The sequence below is a fragment of the Macaca thibetana genome, chromosome 1 (genome assembly GCF_024542745.1).
Source record: "Macaca thibetana thibetana isolate TM-01 chromosome 1, ASM2454274v1, whole genome shotgun sequence".
Lineage (NCBI taxonomy): Eukaryota > Metazoa > Chordata > Mammalia > Primates > Cercopithecidae > Macaca > Macaca thibetana.
Window position 1 is genome coordinate 177,728,702 of NC_065578.1, and position 22,752 is coordinate 177,751,453.

The window sequence follows — 22,752 nt, forward strand, 5'->3', positions numbered from 1 at the left end:
TATTGGACCATGTTTTTCTCTACGCACAATGCCAACTTGGTGCCCTTGCCCATCCACCATACAGAACCTCTCAGCGTGCATTTTGTGGATTCACTTCCAGATTTACCCTTCTTTCCCTACCTCTATTTTTTCTGTATTCAAAAATCTCCACTTTGTACATTTTAAAATTTGTTAATATATATAGAACACTAAGTAAATATGCTATGAGTTCAGAGTAGTGCCTCTCCTGCCAGAGGATGGAGAGAGGCAATATACCCCATTGGGGCTGGACACATATTCTACCCATTTGGATCCCGAGAGAAACTTGAGCCTTTCTTCTCATGGAGAAAGAGTAGGGTAAAATCACAGACCACCACTACCTGTCAGACCACCTTCATCCACAGACTAACTTTGGATTAGTGGATGAGGATAACTAATCCACTAATTAGTGGAGGGTAACTTTTAGGGAAATCATTTTGGAGTGTCATGTAATACCACCCAATTTTCCTATAGACTTATAAGTTTAAATACTCAGTACTTTTCAAAAATGAAAATAAGAAACAAAAGTTCATTATTAAACTGTAATGTTTACTTTATCCCTTGCATAGGATGAAAACAATCTACTCCCCTGAAGGAAAGTGCTGACTTCCTCTATTGGCTCTGTAAGTCCTGTGGCAGTTGGTCCCTGCAGCAGAGAACTGAATGAGAAGACCCTTAGAGTAGCCAGCTGACTATTATAGAATTCCTGGGAGAGCCATACCTCCTTATCCACGTAGAATGGGCCCAGCTTATTCTAATTTCATTTGGCTCCATGTAGAAACACTCTTCAATGTCTAAAACTTTGGATGGCTGTGAACTTCAGCTTTGCTCCTTAACTCTCCACTGGCCCTTTTCTTGACCCACTATTTTGCTCACTATATTTTTGCAATATAGACTTGGCTTGGGCCACCAAAAAAACTCACCCCTACCTGGTCCACAGCTACTCCCCTGAACTCGGCTGAACAGCTCACCCTGGCTTTAAAACTGGAAGTCCCACATCCCTGGAAACTTCTCAGTCCTAGGCAAAGGAGGGATGATTGGTCACCCTACTCCCAGTCCACACTGATCATGCAGTAAATCAGTGACAGAACCAGAACCTTATTTATTTTATTCCTTTATATATTATTATATAGCACATATAATAACATATAAAGGACTATAACAATTATACATGTTATATAACATATTACTAATTATATATGTTCATATGCATGTAATAAAATATACAGAATAGATAACTATATTATAAAGGAATAAAAATATGTATACAGATATATACATAAGCAAAATTTACATATGCATATATATTTTACAGTATATAACTTCTTAAAAGACAACACCGTGAGCAAATTTCACAGAACTAAGTTATTTAACTGTGTAAGAACAGCATGGCAATATCCATGGCAAAATTTTAATCTCATTCTTTTCCCCGGTGATCCTTCATGCTTTGGAAATGCCTCTGCTGCCTTTTACCACTGTGTGTTCAAGTAATAGGAATAAATGTCTAAAATTAGTCCAAAGAAAATGAGGTTAAGGAAGTATATCTGTTATCTAAAAATAAACTATGAATTCTAACCCCCCCCCCAAATGATTTTAGGATTATCCAATTTTATCAAATCTCTCTCTCTCCTCCTTTCTTTAGTGTAAATAACAAGATCTGCCTATAAATCTACCTCAGAGGACAAAGGGAAAAGCAAAACTTTGCACAGGGAGATCTTACTTTACAAACCAGGTGACCAAATTTCTAAAACATCATTCCCGTAATCCCTGATCAACAGAAAGGAAGCTCTGGAAGCATGAATGGTCAGTACACACATCGTCAACAGGACTCACACACCACAAACTAGTCATTGATGCTTTTGACCCAATTTCAGAAAATATGTTTACATAGAGACACATATTTTTGCCATTTGCTTTTTGAACAACCAACAGGAAAATCTATCCACATATGTCCATTATGATCCTCTCTAATGAACACTATCTCTTTATGTTGTTTAAACAAAAAGAAATTAATGCATGAGAATGTCAAAGTTCTGAGCTTTAAATTTCTGTACTCAATATATTGAATAAAAGATACATGTAGTATACATTGGAATAGAAGGAGATTAACTCAGTGCGTCATCACACACCTAGTTCTGGAGGTGGTATAATCATTCTGTCATGTATGATGGATGCCTGGATAGATCTCAGGATTTTGAAAGTCTCAAATTAAGCTTCTAGTTTATTCATCTAAATCTCTAGGGCTTTAAATAAAAACAATCTCTTATATCTTCACTACAAGATTCAAGTGTGAAACGCTTCAGTAGGCCTCTGATTTAAATATGTTTGGTAACTGATTATGTGTCCACATTATCTGAATGTAGGAGATGGATGCTGACACTGCTTTAAAATAACAATAGGAAAACTGGTTTCCAGTGGGAAAGCCCCTGTTATGGGAATGTCAGTTTATTGCAGACATTTGTGATAAAGAGAAAAGTCAGTCATTTTTCTTAAATGAAAACTAGAGTTAAACACAGTAAATCTGCTGGCAATGGAAATTAATAGTATACCAATTTAAAAGGAACTACACATTTTTTTGAAAGGAAGAAATCTTAGTTTTTAGAGCAGTTTTAGGTTGACAGCAAAATTGAGCAAAAGATACAGAGATTCCCAGAAGGTACAGAGATAACCCCTTCGCACATATGCACAGCCTCCCCATTGTCAATATCCCCTACCTGAGTGGTACAGTTATGACAATTATGAACCTGTACTGATACATCATTATCACTGAAAGACTATAGTTTATATTAGTGTTCACCTCAGAGGTGCACATTCTGTGAATTTTTCCTAATCTATAATAACATGTATGCACCATTACAGTAGCATACAGAGTAGTTTCACTGTCTTAACACGGTGAAACCACGTCTCTACTAAAAAAATACAAAAAATTAGCCAGGCGTGGTGGCGGGTGCCTGTAGTCCCAGCTACTCGGGAGGCCGAGGCAGAAGAATGGCGTGAACCCAGGCGGCGGAGCTTGCAGTGAGCCGAGATTGCGCCACTGCACTCCAGCCTGGGCGACAGAGTGAGAGTCTGTCTCAAAAAAAAAAAAAAAAAAAAAAAGGAAAGAAAAAGAAAAAAAAAAAAATCTTCTGTGCTCCACCTATTCATCTCTTCTCCCTCCCCCCTGGCAACCACTGATCATTTACTGTCTCCATAGTTTTGCCATTTCTGGAATGTCACATAGTTGGAAACCTACAGTGTGTAGACTTTGCAAATAGACTTCTTTCATTTGGTGATATGCACTGACATTTTCTCCAGGTCTTTTCGTGACTTGATAGTCCATTTCTTTGGAACCACACACATTTTTTAAAAATTGACATTCTTCTGTGACTTACAACTGTGGTTTCTGTGGTTAGATATAGAGACTGAGTTTTACATGTTGGCAGATACATTTTGGAGTAGATAAGCCCTGGGTTTAGAGACAGCAGTCATGGGTTCAAGTTCCAGCTCTGCCATTTACTAGGATGGGAACTAGGAGAAGTCACTTAACACTGAGGTTAGTAAAGGCTGAACATAAGGAGGCCCAATTATCCTTGAGGTAACCCGGCTTGAGCTTTCATCCAATAGGGGTACCCCAGAAGGGGTGTGTGACACACTGAGCCAGTCAAACCCTCTGTCTTACAAAGTTGAACCAGCAGATAAATACATATAAGAAATAGGGAGCCATTAAGTTTGAGGGGATTCAGAAGATAGATCACAGAGTTGCTCTTGAATCCTAAAATAAATTCAGTTCTATCCATATAGTGAAACAAAATGTAGTAAATAAAGTTCATTATTTGAGATAGGGAAGATTTTAACAATAGGGGGTCATTCTCATAAGTAATTACATGTGGGAGGGGTAAGATATAAAGTAAGTTATAAAGATGTACACACAGAATTAGGCTACATCTGTAACTCATGATTTAATCTGATCCCACAGGATAATAAATAAAGGTAGCAAAGGAGATACTCCAACATTATTACCCATATTTATCTCTAAGTCTGGATTATGATTATACCATCCTGTGTTTCAGCAGAAAACTGATAAAACTCGTATACTGGGTAATTTGAGGAGAGTGTCTTAAGGGACTGTTTGTGAGGTATGGGTGAAGAATGGTACGGGTTCCTAGGGTCAGCCCCATTAGCAGCCTAGGCCACAAGGGGCTGGAGGAGGGAGTGGGTTCCTGAACCTTTAGAGAGAGGGCTGCTGGACAGAGCTGCGCCTTTCAGTCAAGGCACACAGACAGCCAGCTACAACCCCACAGGAAGGAAGTCAGGTCCAACTTTACTCACATGGGCATAACTCCAGCAGAAGTCAGAAGGCAAAGGGGCCTTTGGATGCAGCTCAGCTTCCCCAGGCACTCAGCAAGGTGGAGAAGGATGGGTGCAGAGAGCAAACAGGGTGATCTAACCGTCCTCTTTATTCTTGTCTGAATGTTCTACACTTTCTCCAGGGAACATGTAGATCAAACATGTATTTCATAGCTTTAAGTTATTTTCTCCTTCGGTATTCCATTTTTGTCATTCACTGCAGAGGGTTGGATAAAAAATAAAATAGAGGCGTGGGTCAAAATAAAAGACTGAAAATAAGTAGAAGGGGATGAGAATGAGAAATTCTGGAAAAAGTAACAGAAGTGATTCTGGGGACCAAAAAAATTTCACATTTGGTGGCTAAAGCAAATGGGCTGCCAAGTCTCACTGTCCCAGCTCCACGGTGCTCTGCACATTAAAGACTAACCATAATAGAAATAATAGTCATTTCTAAGGGGATTTTTTCAAATGGACTTCCCTGAGTCTGCTTTGACATACAAATTAGCCTTAAATGAAAACACCATTTCAGAGTTGCCAAGGCCTTTTTCAGCATTCTAAAGTCATTTTGTCTTTTCATGTCTCTGATCTAAATGTATCTGCTTTCAAACCCAAAATGGTATTTTCTGTGCAAGTGTACCAAATTGAGTAGAACCTGCATCTGACAGATCTCACAGATGTGAGTAGTTTCAGTACAAGCAGATGTCAAACCAAGTAAACCATTGTCACTGGATAAGTGCATGAGGTGAACTGAGGATAAATTCTGTGGTCGCCACTTCCTCAGAGCTCAAAGGCTAACATCCAGTTCATCAGAAGGACCCACTGGCTTCATGGACTCCTATGCTGATCCAGTAGAGGGCAGTGATGGTTCCAGGAGCCTGGCTGGCCCTATGCAAGGATTCCCCAATGAAGGCAGGACTCTAAGGCTTTATTCAAGCAAGACAGACAGAGTCACCTGAATTTATTTCTCTCATCACACTGTGGTCTGTGGCTGTTCCCTTAGTAACCCTGCAGCTGCTGCCAGCAATCATGGGAAAAGGAATTATGACCTTCATCTCCATCTGCAACCCTGAAAACAAAAGCCACAGCACCTATAGCCTCCGCAATATCAGATATATGACGCAATTGTCTGGTTATATATTTCAGACCCAAGGCAGCCTCTGAGTGAGGTAGGCAGGGGGCTACTCCTTTAAAGGAGCAGCAAAGGAGCCCATAGTTCCCAAAAAGGACATTTAAACCTCATCAAGAAGGGATCTGAAGTAGAAGACCATCAATGCTGATCTTTGAAAGGTCTAGAGCTCTTTAATTAAACAGACCTCCCCCTCACTTGACATTATAGTTAATGCGGGAGAGATGTGCTTAATTATGAACAAGCAAAAGTGTGTTTCACTTGCAAATATCAAATAAGCTGTGGAAATTATTTGCATGGATTATCAGTTGGTAGACACCTCAGAAGATTTCAAGTCTCTAGGAATTTCTAAAATAATTTATTTAAGTTATTTAAGTTACATGTTGGGGAAGCACATAATGCAACAGTCTTCCCAGTGCTACTTAACTTTTCTACTAAGGAAAATAACTTTACTTGCATTGCACCATTTGTATGCAATCAGGAGTTAGTCTTCCTTTCAATGGCATATAAAAATAGAAAGCATTATAAATGTTAGAGCTAGAAGAGACTTTAGATATCACTGTTTTAAATTTGTTAAGCAATGGAACCCTTTTCAAGATAAACCTTATAGGCAACCTCAATATATCCAGAACAGATAAAAATATTCTATTAATATAAGTTTATTTTATAAGTTCACATTTCTGTTAAATATTATAAAGTCAGTCACTGAGAACAAGGAAGTGTTTTTAGATGAATGAGATCTGAGTTCATGAATGACTTATAAACATACATCAGTTTTAGAATATAATTTATTTTGGTATTGTCTTTGCAATGACTTTTGTCAAGGATGACAGTGATTGCCACAGATAAATGACTGTAAATGGTAACAGATGTTTTTATAATAGCCTTTCTTGCAACCTTAGGATATTCTTTAACTAAATAAAACAAAGAAGTTTAATTCGAAAATCTGCACTGAAACAAGTTATTAACATTGGCAACATAGTAGTAAGCTGTAGTACCCAAAAAATTAAAAGATATTTTTAAAAATTGTGGTAGAGACAGATAGCTGTGTCCTTGACAAAAATAAGTTCCTTTTCTCTCTGGGTTCACAGCTCAACCATATTTACCAGTCTTCCTGTGGTGATTTGTCTGAGCTCCAGCTAGTGAAGTGTGAGTAGAACGGACATGCACCACTTCCAGACCTGGCACCTGCAAAGCCCCCACAGCAATCCTCCAACCCTTTGCTCAGCAACTGTACTGTGCTGGAAAGGACTGAGGATCTAGAGGAGGACAGGGCTGTAATATGGCAGGAGCTTGGTTTCTGAAGGACTAATGTAGCAGGCCACCTGCAGAGTGGGAACATCTTTAATAGGTTTGGAAGAGCAAGAAATAAACTGGTCTTGTGTTAAACAACTAATTTTTGGGTGTTTGGTACAACAGCTAGCATTATTTACCCCTACTAATTAATATTATAGATATCGTGGTTAAGATAAATATGAAAACAACATTTGAATCAAATGTTTGCTGAACCCCTAAAGCACCTGTCCAGAAACCACAGTTTGAAAAAACAGAGTTATGTTTGTTTTTGTTTGTTTGAGACAGAGTCTCACTCTGTTGCCCAGGATGGGATGCAGTGGTGCACTCTCAGCTCACTGCAACCTCCACCTCCTGAGTTCAAGCAATTCTCCTGTCTCGGCCTCCCAAGTAGCTATGATTACAGGTGTGCACCACCATGCCCGGCTACTTTTTTGTATTTTTAGTAGAGATGGGTTTTCTCCATGTTGGCCAGGCTGGTCTGGAACTCCTAAACTCAGGTGATCTGCCCATCTTGACCTCCCATAGTGCCGGGATTACAGGTGTGAGCCACTGCACCCAGCGGAAAAACCAGAGTTTTGATCCAAATTTCTATATGGAGGCATGACTTCCTTACTGCAGGGCAAAGTGAACTCTTACTCAAAGCCACCAAAAAGTTAGTAGGGCTTTCAGCAACTAGTAAGAATAATATGATCAAGATAACTTCTATTTTTTTTTGAGACGAAGTCTTGCTCTGTCACCCAGGCTGGAGTGCAATGGTGTGATCTCAGTTCACTGCAACCTTCATCTCCTGGGTTCAAGCAATTCTCCTACCTCAGCCTCCCGAGTAGCTGGGATTACAGGCAGCCACCACCACACTCAGCTAATTTTGGCATTTTTAGTAGAGACAGGGTTTTACCACGTTGGCCAGGTTGGTCGCAAACTCCTGACCTCAGGTGATCTGCCTGCCTCAGCCTCCCAAAGTGATGGGAGTACAGGTGTGAGGCACTGCTCCCAGTCAATAACTTCTATTTTTATGCAGTAGTGTGAGAGAATTAAGGTACTGGTCCCTCCCAGCTAAAGCCATTATTTCCCTGGCATACTCATTCTCCATGAACCTTAGGGGACTTGGATGCTGCACCTGTGGTACCTGAGGGTATGAGATAGAGCATGGCCTCTCTTTTTTTCCAATAAATCCCTACAACAGGAGGCACCTTCTCCGCCATTTTATTCCTAGTGAATTTGCCAATTTAAGAGGGGAAGGTGTGGACTAGCAGGAAGACCAGCAAACTCAGTCAGAAGTTCCAAATTCAAGCCCCACACCAACTTCTTACTAGTTACATGAACTTAGGCAAATCTCCGAACTTCATCTGCAAAATTAAGAAGTGAGATCATTGAAAATAGTAAATAAACTCAAACGTATGAAAGTTCTTTAAAAAACAAAAGAATATATGAAATACAAAATATTGCAGTTACTGGTGACCCTGAAGAACTTAGCAGATCTATAGTCATTTCACCAAAGAGGCATTATGATAAAATGTTACAATCATGAGATTTAGTATGAGAAGACATAGGTTGGCCTCTTTTTCTGCTTTGAATTTGTGGAATTCTGTTTGGTTGTAAGCGACAGAAAAATATAATGGTGGTTTAGTTCCCTCATGTGTAAAAGTCCTGGGAGACTTCTTAGGGTGGGTATAGCATTCCATAGTGGGGTTCCAGTTAGGGCTGCCAGATAAAACACAGAATACTCAGTAAAATCTGAATTCCAGGTAAACGTTGAGTAACATTTCAACACCAGTATGTCCCATGCAGTATTTATTGGTCATCTTGTGTTTTTATTTGCTAAATCTGGCAACTATAGACCAGCCAGGCTTCTTCTTTTAATTTATTCATTCACTTTCCAAGATGGTAGCATTCATATTCCAGAAGGAAAAAATGAAGAGAAAAACACAGTGTATATAAGCACTAGTTTTAATCAAAGCTCCCCCAGAGCTACCACACTACAATTCTATATGCATCTCAGGGTCCAGAACTTAGTCACATGGCCATGCCTAGTTGGAGCATGGAAAATGGAGTCATTATTTCGGGCAGTGGCATGCTCACCTAAAAGTTCCATGACTGTGGAAGTAGGAAGGACTTAATGCCACAAAACAACTGTTAGATTCTAATACAGACTGTCTTAGTCCATTCTTGCTATTATGACAAAACGCCACAGACTGGGAGCACTCATGACTTAATCACTTCCCCATGGACCCTACCTCTTAATACTATCACATTGGATATTAGGTTCTAACATATGAATTTTGGAGGAACACATCTATTCAAACCATAACATATACCTCTAATCAAAAGTTTCATTTTATAAAAATCAGTGTACTGCTTCTCCAAAACACAGTTCACTTATCAAGGCACTTGACTTTTTGAAGACTAAAAATGGAACAATGTATATAGACTTTTGCTTTATTACTAGGTAAACATTTAACTATGCTTTTATTCCTTCACAGATGGGGTGTACAGGCAATACCAATAAAGTCAGGAAACTGCCACTGTGAGGCCTAGCACAGTAGAGTTAGAGATGGGATGGGCAGCTTAGAGGTCTCCTTTATGGAGTAGATAGGACTTGGCCTTGATGATGGGTAGACTTTGCAAAACTTCAGAGTAGTGGTGAGGACATTTGTGGGAGGAGAATGGCTTAAGTAAAGGCATAGAGTTAGAAATAGTCACCACCTGTTCAAGGTGTGAGAAGCTAATTTGACTGTAACAAAAGAGCTATTACAGAGATTTCAATATTCCCATTATTCCCACTCAGAGCTCTGCCTCTTAACTTAATCATTACATTTCTTATTTTTTCAAATGCCTGATAAGTTGATTTTTAGTGAGCTAAAAGAACATTTTCTTTTAGTTCTGCAATTTTAGTTGAAATATTTTGGCATATATTTGTTGATCATCTCTGATGAGCTGAGCACTGGGGCTATATAAACCAGTGAGATGTTTGTCCAGAAAGACATGTGAACAATGAAAAGATGATATGGAAGTGCTATAATGGGAATATGTGTAAGCTGCCACCAGAGCTTTGGGGAGTAAGCATCTAACTGCTCCTGGGAACTGGGCAAGGCTTTGCAGAGTAAGTGAACTTTCCTTGCACAGTCGTGAAAAAAAAAAAATAGAAAAATGGGTCAGGAAAAAATGAAGAGGCGAGCCAGCCCTCCTGGTAGAAACAATCAAAACGCAAAGGCATAAAATCATTGTAGAACAAGGGAAGTTATGGGTGGAATGACAGATCAATGTCAAGGAATGTCAGGAATATAAATGGAAAAGGTTGACTTTGAAGTGCTGTGTGAATACTTCAAGTAATAAACTAAGCTCTGGACATCAAAGCATAAATTTAGAAGACTTGGGCTCAATTTCGGTCTCTGCTAATTACAAAGCTACGTGATCTTGAGGACATATCATTTAATCTTTTTTTTTTTTCCAAAACAGAGTTTCACTCTATCACCCAGGCTGAAGTGCAGTGGTACAATCTCGGCTCACTGCAATCTCAGCTCACTGCAACCTCTGCCTCTCAGGTTCAAGCAATTCTCCTGCCTCAGACTCCTGAGTGGCTGGGATTACAGGTGCCCACCACCATGACAGGCTAATTTTCTGTATTTTTAGTACAGACAGGTTTCACCATATTGGCCAGGCTGGTCTTGAAATCCTCGTCTCAAGTGATCCGCTTGCCTCGGCCTCCCAAAGTGCTGGAATTACAGACATGAGCCACCATTCCTGGACCCTCGTTTGATCTTTTCTGAACTTTAGTTTCCCTACTAGTGAAATGGGAGAGATACCAGTGCTAATTTTGGCTATTATTACTACAATTGTGTGCAACAGAAAACTTTTGGAATTTTTAGGCAGGAGGTGTACATTAGAAAAACATATCTAGAGACCATGCAGAGCATAAATTGGAAATGCAAACAACTGTAGGAAAGAATAACTCTCATCCTAATGAGAATTTGAACTAAGAACAGGAGTAGGCACAGAAAAGAGAGCTGTCTGAAAGTAGAATCAACAGGTTTGCCAGACAAGTACTTGAGAGCAGTAAGGAAGACAGTCAAGGATTAACTGAGACTTCCAAGATTATGAGCACAGAGATATTATAGATGAGTCAGTTACAGAAGAGCAGGCCCTGTGAATGTGACCTTATTTGAAGAAAAAAAAAAAAGGCTTTGCACATGTTGTTAAATTAAGTATTTGGCCAACCACAGTGGCTCACACCTGTAATCCTAGCACTTTGGGAGGCCAAGGCAAGCAGATTGCTTGAGTCCAGGAGTTTGAGACCAGCCTGAGCAACACAGTGAAACCCTGCAGATGTGGTGGTGCATACCCATAGTCTCAGCTACTCGGGAGGCTGAGGTTGGAGAATCGCTTGAGCCACTGCAGTGAGCTGAGATCTCACCACTGTACTCTATCCTGGACAACAGGGCGAGATCCTGTCTCAAAAAAAAAAAAAAAAAAAATTAAGGAATTTAAAATGAGATCATTCTGGTGGATCCATGAGGGCCCTAAATCTAATGACAAATGTCCTTTTAAATTAAATGCAGAGGATTTGACACAGAGAGAAATGGGGAAGGAAAAGAAGGCCGAAGGAAGACGGAGGCAGAGATTGTGCCTATGCTGCTACAAGCCAAGGAACGTCTGGAACCACCAGCTGGATGAGGCTTGGAAGAATCTTCCTCTAGAGCCTTTAAAGAGAGTGCAGCCCTGCCAACACCTTGACTTAGATATTCTGGCCTCCAGAACCGTGAGAGAATGAGTTTCTCTTGTTTTAGGCCACTCAGTTTGTGTTTATGTATTATGGCAACCACAGAACACAAATATACCGATTCATACATATGAACTTTTCACACATTACAATTGTCAAGGTCCTGTTATTATCCCATCTTATAGATGAAGGCAACGAGACACCAAAAACTTAAGAAATTTTCCCCAAGATCACACAGCTAGCTGTTGACAGAGCTGAGATTTGTGTTTCGGCTGTCCTGTCCCAGAGCCTGTGCACCTCAGGATGTGGGGGTGGAGCCACCTGAGAGGTGTCCACATGGAGGCAGCTAAAAGTAGAGAAAGGTAGATCTAACTTTCAGACCTACTGGTATCTCTCATAGTGAAGTGGCTTTATTTATTTATTTATTTGGGATGGGGGTCTCACTAGGTTGCCCAGGCTGGTCACAAACTCCTAGCCTCAAGCAAGGAGTCTGGCCTAATGAGGAGGGTTTAGATGAGCTAAAACCTGTAAATTATTTACACAGTTGCACAGTGTACAGAAAATGCTCAATTAATCATAATTATCAATATTACTATTACATGTAGTTCGAATACAATATTAATATTGTATTTGAAACTGCAAGAGTGGCATTGTTCTTGCCTAATAAGAAGACTTGATTTATTGAAAGGTAGAGAGAGAAAGTTACATCAAAATCAAATCTTAAAATCATAGGAACTATGAAAAACAAAAGGAAAAAATGAGTTTGACATTAGTACCACAGACACAGCTTGAGCTCTCCAAAACAGAATGCAAACGTAGTAAGAAGATAATTAAAGAAAAGTCCCTAACATAAGCAATAAAGAAGGGGTGGTGGGCCGGGCACGGTGGCTCATGCCTGTAATCCCAGGACTTTGGGATGCTGAGGCAGGTGGATCATGAGGTCAAGAGATCAAGACCATCCTGGCCAACATGGTGGAACCCCATTTCTATTAAAAACACACAAAAAAATTAGCTGGTTGTGGTGGCACACATCTGTACTCCCAGCTACTGGGGATGCTGAGTCATGAGAATTGCTTGAACCTGGGAGGCAGAGGCTGCAGTGAGCCGAGATCATGCCACTCCCACCTGGCGACAGAGTGAGACTCTATCTCAAAAAAACAAAAAACAAACAAACAAAAAACAAAAACAAGAAGGGGTGGAGAGAAGATAGATCAAACAATGTGGAAGTAAAACAATTATGTAAATTATATAATTATGTAAATAGGTAAATAGTGTCTTATCTGCTAAAGCAAAGGTCTTGGTATTTGTACTCTAAATATTAAATAATTACGCTCAAAAACTTTGAAAAAATAAAATAACGACAATTAACTTGGTACTTAATTAGCTTAGTATGACAATTCGCTCAGTTGAATCTGATTGGAAGTCCACAAGATATAGGCAATGGTAAGACCTGAGACAACTTTCTTTTAAATTCTTTGGCCCAGGTTGGGATCACTAGAATACCCTTGATCATAGCTCTTGTCCTAACTCTAAAGTCAAAAGATGCAACTACTTTGTAGGTTACTTCTGTTTATATACTCTTGCTCTGTCTTATTCATTCACTTAACAAACATTAAGTGCCTACACAGCACTGTCTAAGCCCTGGGAATACACAAATAACTTGGACATAGCCCCTGTCCTCAAGGAGCTGTGTGAGTAAGAGGCAGGCATTGAAAGATGATACGACAATGTAGCAGCACAGTATAGAGTAATGCTCTGGATATTAATGGAAGTAGAAAGGAGGAAATCTGGACACATCTAACAAAGGGGATTCAGAGTAGGTTCAGTCCATTTGGGCCGCTCTCACAAAATGCCATAAACTGGATACCTTATAAACAACAGAAATTTATTTCTCATACTCTGTGGGCTAGGAAATCCAAGATCAAGGCGTCAGCAGATTCAGCAATTGGTAAAGGCTTTCTGGTTCATAGATGGTACCTTCTGGCTGTCCTCACAAGATGGAGGGCAAGTGGTCTCTCTCGGCCCTCATTTGTAAGGACGCTAATCTTATTCTTGAGGGCTCCACCCTCTCTCACCTCCCAAAGTCCCAGTCTCCTAATACAATAATCTTAGAGGTTAGGAGTCCAGTGTATGAATCTGGGGGAGATGCAAACATCCAGATCACAGCAGGCTCCCTGGAGGGCATGCTCCCTGGGTTGGCATAAGCAAAGGCACAAAGGTGAAAGACCACAGGACGGTTGCAGAAACTTCACATCTCAGTGCTGTTGGCATATCAAAAAATCCAACTGAACAGGTAAGTTGAGGTCAGATTACAAGACCTTTCATGTCTTAATGCTTTTAGGTTTTATCAACTTCTTCCTAGGCCCTTGACTTGCTTCCTTCACTCCTAGACTGGTGGATTTCAGCCAAGAAGCATTTATTTTGTTCTTTCTAATGAAGAAGTTTTTGTCCTTTAGATCAACCACTGGGAGCCAGGGGATCTTGCTTCTCCTGCCATGAGCAGACCCCGCCCACCTCTGAGGGCACACGCTGGCCTTGATGCAATGAGAACCTGAGTACAGGGAAACAGTTGGAGGCAGAGGATCATGAGGAAGCAATTCAGTAGACATGCCGGAGACTCCTCCCATGCCAGGGGTCATCCACAGCCCCTCAGAGCATGGTAGAGAAGGTTCCACTCTAATCTGTGTTTCTGAGATAACTTTAGCTGAGAAAAAAAAATCAGTACAATCCTGTTTTTCTCATTTCTCAGATCTCTGTGACATAAAGGGACAGGGATCTATTTAATTTTAGTCATTGCTGTTTCTTTCCTATAAAATTAGAAAAATCTTTAATCAAGACAAATTATATACATTAAATATGTGCAGTGTTTTAGGCATACAATTATACCTCAATAAAGCTGATAAGAAAAAAAAAAAAAAGAGTTACATGGATATACTACTAGCCATCTCAGCAAGAGACTGTTCCAACTCAGGGCTCTCCTGTGGCCATTTCTTGGATCAGCCTCTGGTTTTCCACTACAGTTTCTGCCTTAACTATTTTTTTCTGGTTAAAACCATAATGACAGACTGAAGCCCCCACCCCTGCCCCACCCCACCACCTCCAAGTCCTATCCATACTTAAGATTTATGTCTAAAAAGTGTTTCAGAGGAAAGAAAACGGAAGAACCACCTAATCACCCACATGAACACAGCACTTCTCAGCTATCCCATCTCAGAAATAAAGCACCATTGACGGAGCTCACTTGGGAACATCCAAATATTTACTGAAAGAAAATGATTCTGCATATCAAGAGGTGGAAGAAATGCCTAGGAGAGCAGATTCTGATGAGATTTGCTGCTGTGTGCACTGGCAAAAACAACTTCACCAGACAAACACCAGTCTATAAATAATGGCAGTTACTCCCAGGAAAGTCGTGTTCCTGTAGAAGAAATGGTTTTGTTTTTTCTTTTGCTTTTTTTTTTTTTTTTTTTTTTTTTTTTTTTTTTTTTTTTTGCTACCGTTATTTACCAAGAGACTTGGTATTTAAAAAAGAAATGAGAAGGTAGATTGATCAGGGACCATTATGGGAATAGCTGCTCTGAACCCAGCCTTGAAGACAGGTCCTTGGAATCCAGCACTTCCCCCTGTTAAAACACCATTTCCAGTACCAAAAAGTAAAAAAAAAGTGTGCAATTTTATGCAGCAAAAAAAATGCTGTTGTGACAAGAAACACTAATTAGATGTCTGGAGTGAGGGGGCTGCAGGGGGATTCTGTTGCAAATTTCATAAAGGAATTTTATATACTCAGTGTGTGAGTACACTGTAATACAGAAGGAGGCAAGAAAGTGAAATGAACACTAGATGCCATCAGAAAAATAATTTGTAAATATTTGCTTTTTGATAAAGCTAAATGCTCTTTTTAAAAATAAAGTTGTTCCTTGGTGGTATAAATAACTAGAACACAAAATAAAGGCATCCCCGGAGAACAGACGTTTTAAATGCTAATCAAAAGGCAATTTCCATATAATACGAAAACTAACATTGAGAAGAAAGAAGAGAAAGGACAAAATAAAGATGAAAAGTTTTCCTTGAAAAATTGAGGGAAAAGTCTTTTAATGTAGTTTCTGTAAATACAAATATATTTTAACAATATTTCTCATCATTGATAAAATCATAGGTATGTTTAGAGAACATATTAACGTATCAATAGCCAATTTGCATTTGGGAAAGTCTGACTTCCCAAAAGAAGAATCATGTCCACCCAAAGTCTCACAACTTGTTTTTTTCCCCCTTTTAACCTTGAATATCCCACTTTACAAAATGAAAACAGACTGTACGACACAAGAGCAATATATCCAGGACCCCAACACAAGGTAATTAAAGGCCTAAGGAAATTGAACTGTGGTCAGCAGCTTTTTGTTATATTTATCTAATTATCCAACAGTCTGTCTCCATAAATGGCACTTTGTTAATTCAACGAATATATACTGAGCGCTCACTATATGTAAGGTTGTAAGGTGCTCTTCTAGGCACTAAGGTTAGGGCAGCAAAGAAAATCTACACGTCCCTTTTCTCTCAGAGTTTACAACCTAAACTAGAGGCAGGACTGCAGAGAAAGAAGAGACATGTTTCCTAGTTGGAGACACTATTGGCATTTGAGATCAAAATCCTTGATGATCAAAATCTCTAAAGTTGGCTGGGTGTGGTGACTCACGCCTATAATTCCACCACTTTGGGAGGCTGAGGCAGTGGATCACTTGAGTCCAGGAGTTTGAGACCAGCCTGGGCAACATGGCAAAACCCCATCTCTACAAAAAATACAAAAATTAGCCAGGCATGGTGCGGTGAGCCTGTAGTCCCAGCTACTTGGGAAGCTAAGGTGGGAGGATCACTTGAGCCCAGGAGAGCGAGGCTGCAGTGAGCCAAGATTGCACCACTGTATTCCAGCCTGGGTGACAGAGACCCTATCTCAACACACACACACACACACATACACCCCAAAGTCTAAAGTCTAAAATCCTGAAAATCACAATACATCATATTGCATCATGTTAGGTGAAACTATTGCCTCGTTACTATCTCTTTTAGAAATTAAGTATGGTTTAAGGAGATATGTATGGGCGCCAAGTTGACGAGGGGTGGGTTTGTGGATTTAATTTTAGCTTGCCAATTTGACTGGATTCAAGAATACTTAGAAACCTGGTAAAGCATTATTTTGGGTATGTCTAGGAGGGTGTTTCCAGCAGAGACTAGAGTGTGAGTCTAGTGGATAAAGTAGGGAGGATTGGCCCTCAGTGTTGGTGGGTATCATCCAATAGGCTGAGGGCCTGGAGAGAAAACAGAAGGAGAATTAGTGTCTCTCTGAGAGCTGGCACAGACTTTTCTTCTGCTACCTTGGACATCAGAACTCCAGGCTCTCTGGCCTTTGAATTGCAGGACTGACGCCAGTGGCGCCCGGGTTCTCAGTCTGTTAGCTTCGGACTGAGAGTCACACCAGCGGCTTCCCTGGTTCTGAGGCCCTTGGACTTAGACTGAGCCATGCAACCAGCATCCAAGGGTCTCCAGCTTGCATATGGCCTGTCATGGCACTCTTCAGCTTTCATAATTGCATGAACCAATTCTCCTAATAAATACCCTCTAGTGTATCTATATACATATGCTATTAGTTCTGTCTTTTTAGAGAATCGTAACTAATACAGATTTGGTATTGGAGAAACCAAATATCTTTCCTTCTTACTATATTCCTTATAACACAATGGTAGAGATCTGTGAAATTGTTCCCTTGGAAAAATAAAAAAAGGTTGTGATAACTATATGAGGCTACTTAACGGTAAAAGATAAAAGTTTAAAAGCTAATTATTATGGGTGTTTTGAAAGCAGAAAATGGCTTAATTCCAATGGTCAAGCAATAACCATAGTTTCTAATGGACAGCATGTACTTAACAAAATTTGTAGGCCACAACCACTCTCCAAATACAAGCGCAGCAATTGTTTCAAAGATCATAGAGGTGAAAAATACAAGAAATCTCTTCTGCCAAATTATTCAGTCATGTGTGACTTCTGTGTCTTCACACATAGTGTAATACTTGCTTTCAAAAACAGTTATTCAGTGAATAAAAAGAATTTGGCAAGCTCAGTGACCTTCTGAACCAAAGACACTGGCTGATTTTGAGGTTCCTTCAGTGTTACAAAGCACATTAAATGGTGAACTATTCCTGATTAGGCATTTGACTGTTGAAGAAAACAGAATTTTTTTTTTTTTTTTTTTTTTTTTTTTTTTACATTTACCACTAAATCTAACATAGAAAAACTAACACATGCTTCATTTTGGCTAGTGGATGTCACTTTCTTTCTTCTTCCACAACAATTATCTTAGGAAGGATGGCACTTTCAAAACTGTCCATACTGTTTGTTTGTTTTTTTAATCAAGTATCCACATAATTCATGCCCCTGATGGATCTGAAATATCCTGAACTTATCTGCTCATTTATTTATTAATGACTGGAAAGAGTGAAGTACTTTTTAAATGCTGATTTGAAAACTTTGTGGCTTCCTCCTTGCTTCTTTGTCTTGGATCAGTTACTCTGGAGGAAGCCAGATGACATGTCATGAGGATGCTCTAGCAGTCCTATGGAGAGCTCCACATGGTGAGGAACTGAGGCCACCTGCCAACATGAGCCACCTTGGAGGCAGGTCCTCCAGTCCCAGTCAAGCCTTCAGGTGACAGCAGCCTACGCTGACATCTTCAGTCAAATCTCATGAGACACCCTGAGCCAGAATCCCCTAGCTAAGCCACTCCCAGATTCAGACTGCTAGAAAACATGAGCTAAAAATGTCTGTTGTTTTAAGCTGCTAAATTTGGAGTAATTTGTTTCTCAGCAATGGGTAACTAATATAAGTGTGTACTTTGATCACTATGGTCTAAATAGAAACCTAATCTTCCAAATTTGTTTTAAACCTTCCATATTGCAAATCAGGGTGACCCAGGTGTCAGCAGCAGCTCCTGTCTTTAGGATATCTCAACATAATTGTCTCTACTCAGAGCTTAGCCAGCTCCACAGCTATGAATTGTGAACTCTATCCTGTGGCATAATCCTGAATACGAAGTACTTCCCCGTCTTCTAGACTTCTGTTTCCACCTAACCAGAGATTATCAAGGCATTCTCTGCAAATAAATACAATGTTCTCCTTCGTAGGAACTGAGGTAAGTACAACTGTCTCCATCTCATTGTTCAATATCTTATTGGATTTCAATGCATAGATTTATAACCTCTGAATCAGACTACTATCAACATATCCCAAAGTACCAGACCCATTTCGTGGAACAATACCCTGTGCCACCAATTGTTAATATGTGTGATGAGCAGCTTCTAAGACAGCTCCCCCAATTCCCAGTTCCTGGTATTCATGTCCCTGTACAATTTCCTCCCTTTAAATGTGGGTTGGGCCTAGGAACTTTCTTCTAACAAACAGACTGTGGTGAACGAGATGGGATGTCACTTCTGAGATGAGATTAGAAAGAGGCTCGGGCTTCTCCCTTGTTCGTTATGATGACAGCCATGTTGTGAGATGCCCTGTGAAAAGGCCCATTTGCCAACGAACCAAGGGAGACCTACAGCTAACAGCCACTGAGCTAATGAGGCCCTCAGCTCAACAGTCACAAGGAACTAAATCCTGCCAACAACCACATGAGTGAACTTAGAAGAGGATCCTCCCCTGATTGAGCTTTGAGGGAACCACAGCCCTGGTCACCACCTTGGGTGTAGCCTTATGGGAAACCCTGAGCCACAGAACCCAGCTAAGCCACACCCAGTTTCTGACCCACAAAAATGTGAGATAGTAAATGTTTGTTCTTTAAGCTGCTACATTTGGGGGTAATTTATTACACAATTGATAAGTAATATAATGTGGGAAAAGAATTAGCTATAAAACATAAATTGTAAAGTGCATGACAGTCAAGTGTTTCTAGAGCATATTCAGCACTGTTAACACAAAGCACTAAACAAATATTTGACCAAGACCTAATAACACCAAATTATAGATTATGGGATGCAAATTTATCTTGACATGTGAATTTTCTCTGTGATAAGTTTTCCCAGATTCATCTTTGTTGTCTTCATAATTCATAAGAACTGTGCATGGGAATATAAACACAGCTATAGAGTATTAAAATGTTTTTAAAAAGCATTAAGTAGAAACATATCTGGCATGTACATAGCCTCTGATCTCCTTTCTTAGGTTTTATGAATTCACTACCTACCACATGGTAGATGAGCATTTGTCATACTTAAATATGTATGGGAAAGTAAATTTGGAAAGCCATTCATCAGCACAATTTGTTTTAAACCCCTGAATTGAAAAAGGAGAACAGTAGCTGAGTTTTGAGTTTTTCTCTAAATTGGCATTTCTCTAAGTATACAAGCTATTTAGGAGTGGTATATATATTTTTTAAAAGGTTCCATTGTCAAATAAGTTTGAGAAAAGCTAGGTGAAATTAAATTAAAATAGGCTTATTTTTTGCACAACATCGCTAAGCCTTTTTTCCCCCCAGTGTACCTGCTGCTGGGTCACCTAAGCCTTTGCTGTGTACATAAGTATTGTGAAGCTCTAAAAGGATGGTGTGTTCCACAGCGTTTTTAAAATCTTATTTGGTTGAATGACTGATGCTTCTTCTCCAGGAACATTCCCTGAAATCACAGTTTGGCAAAACTGTTGAAAATTAAGAGCTTAACTGAAAACTTACATCTGAATGTTGCCCTTAGCTGTTTCCTATCAGAAGATTCCATTCCTCAAATGTTATCAAAGTCACCCCCAAACTTCCCTCATGGGCTGAAGCTTTATTAGGTAAGAAGCTGGAGCTACACACTTAAACAGGTTTAATATTCCTCACCAGTAATGGGTTTAGCTTCATTCATAATTGCAACGACAACATTAGTAACCACATCTGTTCTTAAAATAGGGTTAATAAATTGTAATAGTAAACCCACAGTAAATGTTAACTATGTGCCAGGCATTATTGTGAACCCCCCCCCCCCCCAAATAATCTGCACTGACAGATGGAAGAGTTGAAATCCAGGAAGGTTAAAGGAAACACTGTTTAAATACCACCACCAATATCTGTGTACCATGTCTTCATGCCAGGGGAGTACTATTATAATATGGATATTGCCTGCATTGGTTCAACAATTCAATGTAAATTATTTTATGAAAGAACAAGCACAAATTAATCTTATACTCTATTAAAATTCATCTCAGTTTGCTGCTGAATTTTTCCCTATTGATTATTATGTTGTAACACAGAAACAATATTGACATAATATTCTCATGACAAATATTAATGCACCAAGGATTATATAGTCAATACCAAGATACAACAAATTAATATTCCGTTAGCATTTTTTAACATCTTTTGAACTAAATTGGCTATAAAATTCACAAGCTTTACAATTTTAAAGTGAGTTTTTTTCCTAGGAGCGTCTATAATTCTAGTGAATATACATTGAATTTACATTTAACGCCAACCAGCAAGAGCTCTTACAACTGCCTCCTTTGACTCTTGTTAATGCCTAAAATCCACATGTTTTGTACCATGAACATTAATGCATAGAGACTACATGTGTTTTTACAATTATTTGTTGACTTTTAAGAGGAAAAAGTTTTAACTTTTAAAAATTATGTCACTTAGGAAATTTTTCTAGTTGTTAAACTTTTAATTGAATATCATAAAGGTTCTATAATTGATAGCAAAACAGATCAGATACTCATTGTTTAATCTAGAAGAGACCCAACTGTATCTGAAAGTTTTATCATATGTTGACCGAGTGTGGTGGTTCACACTTGTAATCCCAGCACTTTGGGAGGGTTGGGCAGGCAGATCACCCAAGGTCAGGAATTCAAGACCAGCCTGGCCAAGATGGTGAAACCCCACCTCTACTAAATATACAAAAATTAGCCAGGCATGGTGGCAGATGCCTGTAATCCCAGCTATTCGAGAGGCTGAGGCAGGAGAGCCTGAACCCAGGAGGCGGAGGTTGCAGTGAGCCAAGATTGTGTCACTGCACTCCAGCCTGAACAACAGAGTAAGACTCAGTTTCAAAAAATTAAATAAAAATTTAAAAGTTTTATCATATGCTATATGCTTTATCTTATGAATAGATTACACACACAAACACAGACACACACGGAAGTAGAATTTCTTTGGAGAGGAGTAGAAAGGCTATATGGAACCTGCCTTTTGTCATTAAAGCACAGATGTAGTAAAAAGAGTTAGATCTGTGTTCAAATTCCACCTCTACATGTTTTATTTTAGAGTAGTTACTTAACCTCTCTGACTTATCTATGAATTGATGGAGAGCAGAGTGATAATACAAGGAGTAGAGACAATATATATGTGCCTAGCACACAGTTCGCACTTGACAAAGTCCTGGAAACACCATCATTATTCAGTTTAAAAGGCAAATGCTAAAACTTGTATTTTCTAAACCCTCTGTGAATCTGTCTTAATACAAAGAGAACGAAGTCCCAACTGGTGAGTGATCATATATATGGAACGTGCTTGATATGACACAGTGAACCTTAAGAGACTTGTCCCCATAGTTTAGGGAAAAATAATTAGCCATTTAGGCATCTAATCCTTAAAGTGAGCATTAGAAGGTAGGAGGAGGAGAGAATATCAGTAGGTTTGGGGATGGGGCTGCAGAGAAGGTAAAGAAAAGGAACCTGAGAGTGGACTGTCTTGTGAACTGGGCTACCACACTGACTTGTCTGTATCTGTCTCTGCTGCTAGCTCCAGAGCAACACAAGATACTGGGACTGTGCCTTCTTTATCTTCTGTTGGCCACAGTACCTAACACAGACCTTTAAACATGGTGCTCAGTAAAGTGTCAGATGAGTGGGAAGAAAGAATGAAAAAAGGTGAAGAGAAGCTGGAGAGAAAGGCAGAAGAAAGAAGTAGGCAGATGAGAAGCAAGAAGAGGTAAGGAAGAGCACGATAAGGAATTGGTTACTCTCTCAAATGAGAACCAGAAATTTCTACTCTGTAAACATTGCTCACATCTATGTTTTTGTGAATTTTTAAAAACTTTTTTTCTCATTTAATGGGTAACAGTTCTTTGATTCAATAAAACTAAGACCAAGAAAGCTCTGCATAGTTGGAAGTATTGGAAGTAGAGTTATTTGATGGTGATGGCAGCTACACCAGTTCCCAAGGGTGGACTGGGACGGGACAGTGAGATGGGGGAACCAGACAGCCATCCCATTAAATGTCCCTCTGTGATGGCTAATCCTT

The 22,752-nt window shown here is 39.5% G+C and overlaps 1 protein-coding gene across 8 annotated transcripts in view; it reads right to left on the minus strand.

The window, feature by feature from the left end:
- Positions 1 to 22,752, minus strand: part of LOC126939910 (uncharacterized) — a 195,596-nt gene that overhangs the window by 109,644 nt on the left and 63,200 nt on the right. For all 8 annotated transcript variants that reach the window (XR_007720491.1, XR_007720489.1, XR_007720490.1 and 5 more), the window contains one exon: positions 4,330 to 4,564. The gene's annotated coding sequence lies outside the window, so the exon portion shown is untranslated. The remainder of the gene's footprint in view (positions 1 to 4,329; positions 4,565 to 22,752) is intronic.